Consider the following 7203-nt stretch of genomic DNA (forward strand, 5'->3'; position numbering starts at 1 on the left):
AAGCTTGCCTTTAGGTGTATGAGCGTGCCAGTTGATTTGATCCTGCAATCAACAAGAAACAAAGATAAAGAAACCGCGGTTAAATCCATAAACTAAATGCCGATGACGTATTATTTATCTTGAAGCTGATGTCATATGTGGATCGATCGGCAATCATGAATAAGTAAGAAAGAACTAAATCTACTCGATCGGCTGTAGATATTAACAATATATAATCCTTATGTCGATACATACTTAAATCAAGTGATTGTGATAGATCGGTCGCCATGCCGAGACAATATAAATCACTTAGATCGAAGTATATGTTAACAATGAGACTATATATGTTCATAGCATAGCCGATCAGATAGATCTAGCATGTATCGGTGTAACACCCCAGAAACTACAATGACACCGGGATGCTACTAAATAGACATACATTTAACAAAGAAGGAGAAATTTCGACTGCAACTCCTTTAAAACATAAGCATTGCGGAAGCGTCAAATATAAGTATAGCATTGCAAGTAGCCATCCACAAAAAAACAAGGAGAAAGGAACATTCAGGGATGAAATAAACTAATTTCAACTCTCAGATTCATCTAGTGCAACTTAACAAGGGTACAGTTCCTTTATTATCAAAATCATGACAACTTGAAAGATTAAGGTGGCAGTGTGGAATGCAGTTGTGCTTCTACTCCTGTTTCCCCCAAGCGAGCATATCACTTTAAGCACCTGAAAACACTGTAGGGGTGTGAGAATAAATCTCAGCAAGAGAATTGTTTTATCAAGTTATTTAACCTACCAAATCATTAAAATATATTTATAAGAAAACAAAGGAACATAACATTAAATATAAAGGCAAACATCTAGTGTTCATAGGTTCAAGAGTAAGGAGGATAAACCACATCTGCAAAGACTTCAGGAGAAAGAAGCCCTCTCATGAACTCAATAGAGTATATAACTTCCATACCCCAAAATACCAAAGTGCAATGCGATGCAAATGCAATGATATTCCTGCCTTCACACCCAACAAGGTGTGAAGCTGCATCGTGTTACGACAATACACGATGCTGTATCGGTACGGTCGCGACCATAGGTTCACGACATAACTTCAAATGAAATGCATATGAAATGCAATGCAATACAATAATAGAGGAAAGATAACACATCCACAAATCCTTCCAATGATATCACATATAATAATTACTCTCACTAAAAGCATACCACATTAACCATAGTTAGCCGAGCGGAGATAGCTCAGAGCAAGATACATAAAATAATCATTTGCACATATGGAATTATAGTGATTGTAGGTATTAAAGTGTCAAGGTGGAGGTTGGAAAAAATAACATGATAAAACCGTAGCAAACCACAGCTACATTCACTTGCCTCCAATGAAGGGTTGGTATCATACACGATCTGAAGGACCACCACCTAATCACAATCAAAGCCTCAGCAAACACTCTCAAATATGAATATATAACAGTAAATAACATGCATCTACGGCCTCAAGACCTCAAAACGCAAAAACAAGAAACGCCGCTTGGACTATAAACAATACTGTTGCTTCAAACCTTTATATCTCGAAATATAAAAATTGTATGACTGCAAATAAATACATTTTGGAAATCTACAGAATGAGACCTACAACTTTCGTGTAGAACCCATATTTTTATTCTGCCATTTAGATGGCCTAAAGCTCAAATCAAGACAAGCTTCAGAATCTGCCCAAGAATTCAGACTGCCACACTTAAAACAGCCATATCTGGAGTTCTACTCGCCAATCAAAGTGTACTTTACCAATATGGAAAGCTAAGGAAAAACTCTACAACTTCCTAGTTATAAACTTTCGCAGCAAAATCATTTTGATCCTCTAATTAGCGAAATACAGAGACACAACAAAGCTGACAGGGCCTAGAAACACTAATCCAAAACACAACACCTAATCCCATCCTCTAACCTTCGAATAACGCCGAATTACAACCCTAAAATAACCTACAACCTCTGCACAGGAGAGTTAAGCCTCACCTAGGGTTTGGAGAACTTGAGAGAATATGATGGGAAAACCAACTCACCACTCTTCCTGCTCCTCTCCTCTTCCTCGATCCGTTTTTCCAATCAGATTCTTGATTAGGGCTATGGTTCTTGGAGATCCATGGAGTAGGGCTAACAGGGGAGAAAGGAATATGTAAGTTCCATAGGTGCCGAGGGGGAGGTGTGGCGGCGTCGGCTGGGAAGGTGGGAGTCGCCTCTCCCTAGGGTATTAGGTGGGGGAGGTGGGCTGGACTGCTGCGACTTGGCCCAAATTGATTCGGCCCAATTCCAAACATGTTATTTTATTTTTAATTTCAGGGTATTACAATCGGCTAATACTCGATACCACTCTATATCAAGATATTAAGGCAAGTAGAATACACCAAACAAAAGCCTAATATACTTAAATGCAACAAGATCTTAATATAAAGGGCAGATTTAACATGTCAATTAAGCATATGAGAAAAAGGTAGTTAAATCAGGTAAGATCGGCTGAAACCCCGACGTTACCCTAATCAGCGACCAAAGGCAGGCTAGAGATTGAGATTCTAATCATGACTCATAAGATCAAACTCAACTGATACAGCTATAAGTATGACAAGAAGGACAATATCTAGACAATCAAGCCGTTGGATGTTTCATAGAGTGGTAGATGTCCTATACAATCTAAGTCAGCGTTGATATTTAACCTAATCGGCTGCCTTCTAGTAACAGACGTTAGCCGATTAGAGGTTAGATAGCGATATTGCCAGAGATTATATAAGATATATGATAACTCGACGAATTACAGAAACAAGATTAGAGTATCATAAAGATGGAATCACTAATCCCGAGAACGCAAGCCGCCGTAATAAGTTTTACCTCTAGTTGAAGATCGAAACCGATGCAGCTCAACCTGAAAGCAAGAACCCGTCGAAACAAAACGGAAGTAAAAAGGGTAGCAATGCGCCGAGATTGTATTGAACGAGTGTTAGTTTGATTACATGGGGCTCAGGTCTATTTATACCCAAAAATTACAAAATATGTCCATATCGGACATGTTTCTTGTCTCTAACAAACTCTAAGATACCATAAGTCTTTGCGGCAGACTTTTGCCCAAACAAATCTCTATGGAAATTACATAAAATATCCTACTTAATAGATACAATTGCCTTCTTACGACTCTATCCATGTGTGGCAATCATCATGAAGCACGTCATCCTAACCCGACAACATATGCCGTGTCATATTGTCGGATTCGTCTCAATCGGCTAACCCTGTCCGACTCAAACTCTGCCGATCTTAGTCGTAGCCGATTCGGACTCCAGCCGATCCTCACTCTGTTTCCGGGACAGTCTCTATCTCGAACTCCGTCTTGAATCCTCCTTCACATCCGATCCTTGGATTACCAAATTTGGTCGTTAGCACATATCTACCATCTCTTAGAGAGTAGCTACTTTTGTCTCATATGCTTGATTGTTATGCTAAATATGCCCTTTATATTAAGATCTTATTGAGTTAAAGTATATTAGGCTTTCTGTTTAATATATCTTGTCTGTTCTAATATCTTAATATAGAGTGGTATCGGAGTATTAGCCGATACATGCTAGATCTATCTGATCGGCTATGCTATAAACGTTCGTATAATCATTATCTGAATGTATCTTTTCACTTAAGTGATTTATACTGTCTCGACATACTGTTCAATCTATCCCAATCACAAAATTTAAATATACATTGAGAGAAGGATTAAATATTGTTGATATCTACAGCCAATCGAGTAGATTTAGTTTTATATTGCTTTATTCTTCATTGCTGGTCTAATGCCAATAACATCGGCTCAATGATTGATCATATGTCATCGGCTCCTAGCCGATCGGCTATCGTTTATAGATTTAACCTCCTTTTTCTTGTCTTTTCTTCTTGTTGATTGTAGGATCAAATCAATTGGCACACCTTTGAACCTAAAAACAAGATTTTGGACCTGCACAGGAGTTAAGCAGATCTTCCAGGCCAGTGTGTGTTTTTCGCATCAACACGCTTTTGGCACGCCCGGTAGGACCGAGTTGTAACAATTCTTCAACATGGTGGATAGCAAGCAAACTTCTAAACCCCCGTCCTCTAAACCACCGCCGACGGCAGAAGTCATCCCTGAGAACATCATCCCAATAACACTAGATAAGCTGACGCCAGAACAAGTGGCAGAGTATGAGCAGATGATTAACAATTTGAAGACTCAGTACTTGCACTCATTCAAGCAGATGCATTCAGGCACAGTTATCCAGAGGTACAAGGTAAAGGTGGTTTCTGCCGATGATCCAGAATCAAGTACATCCAAGGATGGCAAGGTGATAAAGGTGACAAAGATGATGAACCTAAGGATGATGAAACTGGGGGAGAAGAGCCCTTGGAGTTCAATAACTTCTAGGACCAAGTCGAGTACACTGTTCATCAAGCTCTAATCAACCAATCAGGAGTGCTTGTCAATACTTTGAAAAATATGATCAAGTTTGTGGTTGATGGCACAATTGCTGAGCATCAGGCTAAGGGACCAGTCTTTCTGCCAGAAGGCGTGTTTCCGCAGTACAGGAATTTAGTGACCGGCAACCAACAGCCTGCTACCAATGTACCTCCAGGGCAGCCGATGGCGTCGGCTTCGGCTTCTAGACCAGGTGTATCTTCATCGGCACAAAGGCCACCGGTTAATCCTTATTTGCTGACCAGAGAACAACCTCAACACGCTAGGCAGAACATCAATCGGTTGACTCAGGAACAGATTGCAGCAATGTTCAAGCCACCTCAACCTGTTGGAGCTCAATTTATCCCTGAACAACAAATGCATAATGTGCAACAACCGCCTCAGAACTATCTTGGTGGTAATTTGAATTTTCAGTATCGGCCTCATTCACCTCAGGTTCGGTACCAACTAGGGGGATCACCTCAACCTCAGCTTCTGCCTCAGTTCAACTAGTTCGATCCAATTCAACAGCAGATGCAAGGAGCGTCTCACCAAAAGCCCTGGGCTGACATGATTGCATATGTGATGAAGGAGCAGTTTGGGCTAAAACCGAAGGATACTGGAAATTTGTATCGGCACCCCTAACCTGAGTGGTTTGAGAGGGTTCCATTGCCAAACCGATACAAAGTCCTAGACTTTTCAAAATTCTCAGGGCAGGACAATGTATCAACTTATGAGCATGTCAGCCGATTTTTGGCTCAATGTGGTGAGGCATCGGCTGTTGATGCTTTATGGGTCAGATTGTTTCCTTTGACCTAGTCTGGATCGACATTTCAATGGTTTTCTTCACTGCCTTATAATTCTGTTTATAGCTGGGCCGATTTAGATAAACAGTTTCATAGTTATTTCTATAGTGGGAATCATGAGATGAAGCTTTCTGATTTGGCAGCAGTTAGACAGAGGCATGATGAAACTATACAGAATTACATTCAGAGGATCAGAGATATGAGGAATAGATGCTATAGTTTGGCTTTAACCGATTCTCAGTTTGCCGATCTCGCTTTCCAGGGTTTGATAGCTCCGATTAAGGAGAAGTTTTCGGCTCAACACTTTGAAAGCTTGTCTCACCTTGCACAGAAGGTAACTCTACATGAGCAAAGGTTTGAGGACGCTAAGAAGAATTTTAAGAAAGTCAATCATGTCTATCCTTATATGTATGAGTCTGAAGAAGAGGATGATTCTGAAGTAGCAGCAGCCGAGTGGGCAAGGAGCAAAAAGGTTGTGACATGTCAGTCGGTGAAGAATTCTGGGAAAGATGAAAGATATGACTTTGACATCACCAAAGCTAACAAAATTTTTGATTTGCTACTTCGGGAAAAACAAATTCACCTTCCTGCTGGTGATATAATTCCATCGGCTGAGGAGCTATGGAAGAGGAAATATTTCAAGTGGCATAACATCGGATCTCACACTACTAATGTTTGCAAACTTTTCAGGCAGCGGATCAATTTGGCTATTGAGGGAGGAAAGATAAAATTTGATGACTCAAAGAAGCTGATGAAGGTGGATGGCCATCCTTTTCCTGTTAACTTGGTTCATACATCTGGAAGGGCAGCCGATGGGGGAAACCATCGGAGTTCACAGCTAAATTCGGCTAAGATCATTAACAAGTACCAAAGAAGGCATGATAAGCAGGAGGAAAGGTATCTTGAAGATGATGGTGGTTTTGATCCACATTGGGATTGTGTGTCTTTCAGGTTCTGCTGGAATGAAGGGATGAGGCTGCCATCAATAGAAGAATGCCCTAGATGCAGTGATAATGCAGGGAGCTCGAGCCGATCCTACAATAGAGGAAATCGGCTAAATCAGAAAAAATTGCCTGTTCATCAGAGGTTGGGTCCTGTGCACCAAGATCGTTTTCAGGATGAGGATGAAGGCAGGAACTCACAGTGGTGTCCTTTTGGTTTTTTTACTAAGAATCAGAAGTGGAGGGTCCAAAGGATGAAAAACAGGGAGCGTTTTAAGGAGGTACAACAAGAGATCAACCATCGGTTGAAGAAGACAAAGCAAGAATGGCGTGTTAAGAGTAAAGTTACAACAGCCGATGAAGTTGAAGCCAACAAGGCGAAGAGGTTGCTCAAGGCCAAAGCTGTTGCGTCTTCATCAGTAAACATGGTTTTTATGCTACCTGCAGAATATGGAGCTAATCAAGCCGATGTTGATGATGTAGATGAGACCTCTGCTAAGTTGATTTTGTCATCGGAACAAGCAATTTTTGAGAAACTAGAGGGGACAGAAAATCGGCATCTCAAGCCATTGTACATTAATGGATTTGTTAATGGGAAGCCGATGTCTAAGATGACGGTTGATGGTGGGGCTGCTGTGAATTTGTTGCCATATACTACATTCAGGAAGCTGGGTAAGAATGCAGATGATATCATCCAGACCAATATGGTTCTTAAAGATTTTGGTGGCAACCCTTCAGAAACTAAGGGAGTATTGAATGTGGAGTTGACAATCGGCAGCAAAACTGTTCCTACTATGTTTTTTGTCATCGATGGGAAGGGTTCCTATAGCTTGTCGCTTGGAAGGGATTGGATTCATGCAATTGTTGTATCCCTTCAACCATGCACCAGTGTTTAATTCAATGGCAAGGTGACAAGATTGAGATCGTGCCAGCCGACAGGTCAGTCAATGTTGCTGGTGCCGATTTAGCTATTTGGGAGATGGATGGGATTGATTGCCTGTCTGG

General features: G+C 40.9%; 1 long non-coding RNA gene across 1 annotated transcript; it reads right to left on the minus strand.

The window, feature by feature from the left end:
• Nucleotides 1-547: 547 nt before the first annotated feature.
• On the minus strand, nt 548-2212 carry LOC136356323 (uncharacterized). Its single transcript, XR_010741038.1, has 3 exons — nt 2056-2212; nt 1370-1414; nt 548-721 (listed from the first exon to the last, which is right to left on the minus strand). It is a non-coding gene; the product is annotated as an uncharacterized lncRNA (long non-coding RNA).
• Nucleotides 2213-7203: the final 4991 nt, after the last annotated feature.

Source organism: Oryza sativa, chromosome 4, assembly GCF_034140825.1.
Source record: "Oryza sativa Japonica Group chromosome 4, ASM3414082v1".
NCBI classification, from domain to species: domain Eukaryota; kingdom Viridiplantae; phylum Streptophyta; class Magnoliopsida; order Poales; family Poaceae; genus Oryza; species Oryza sativa.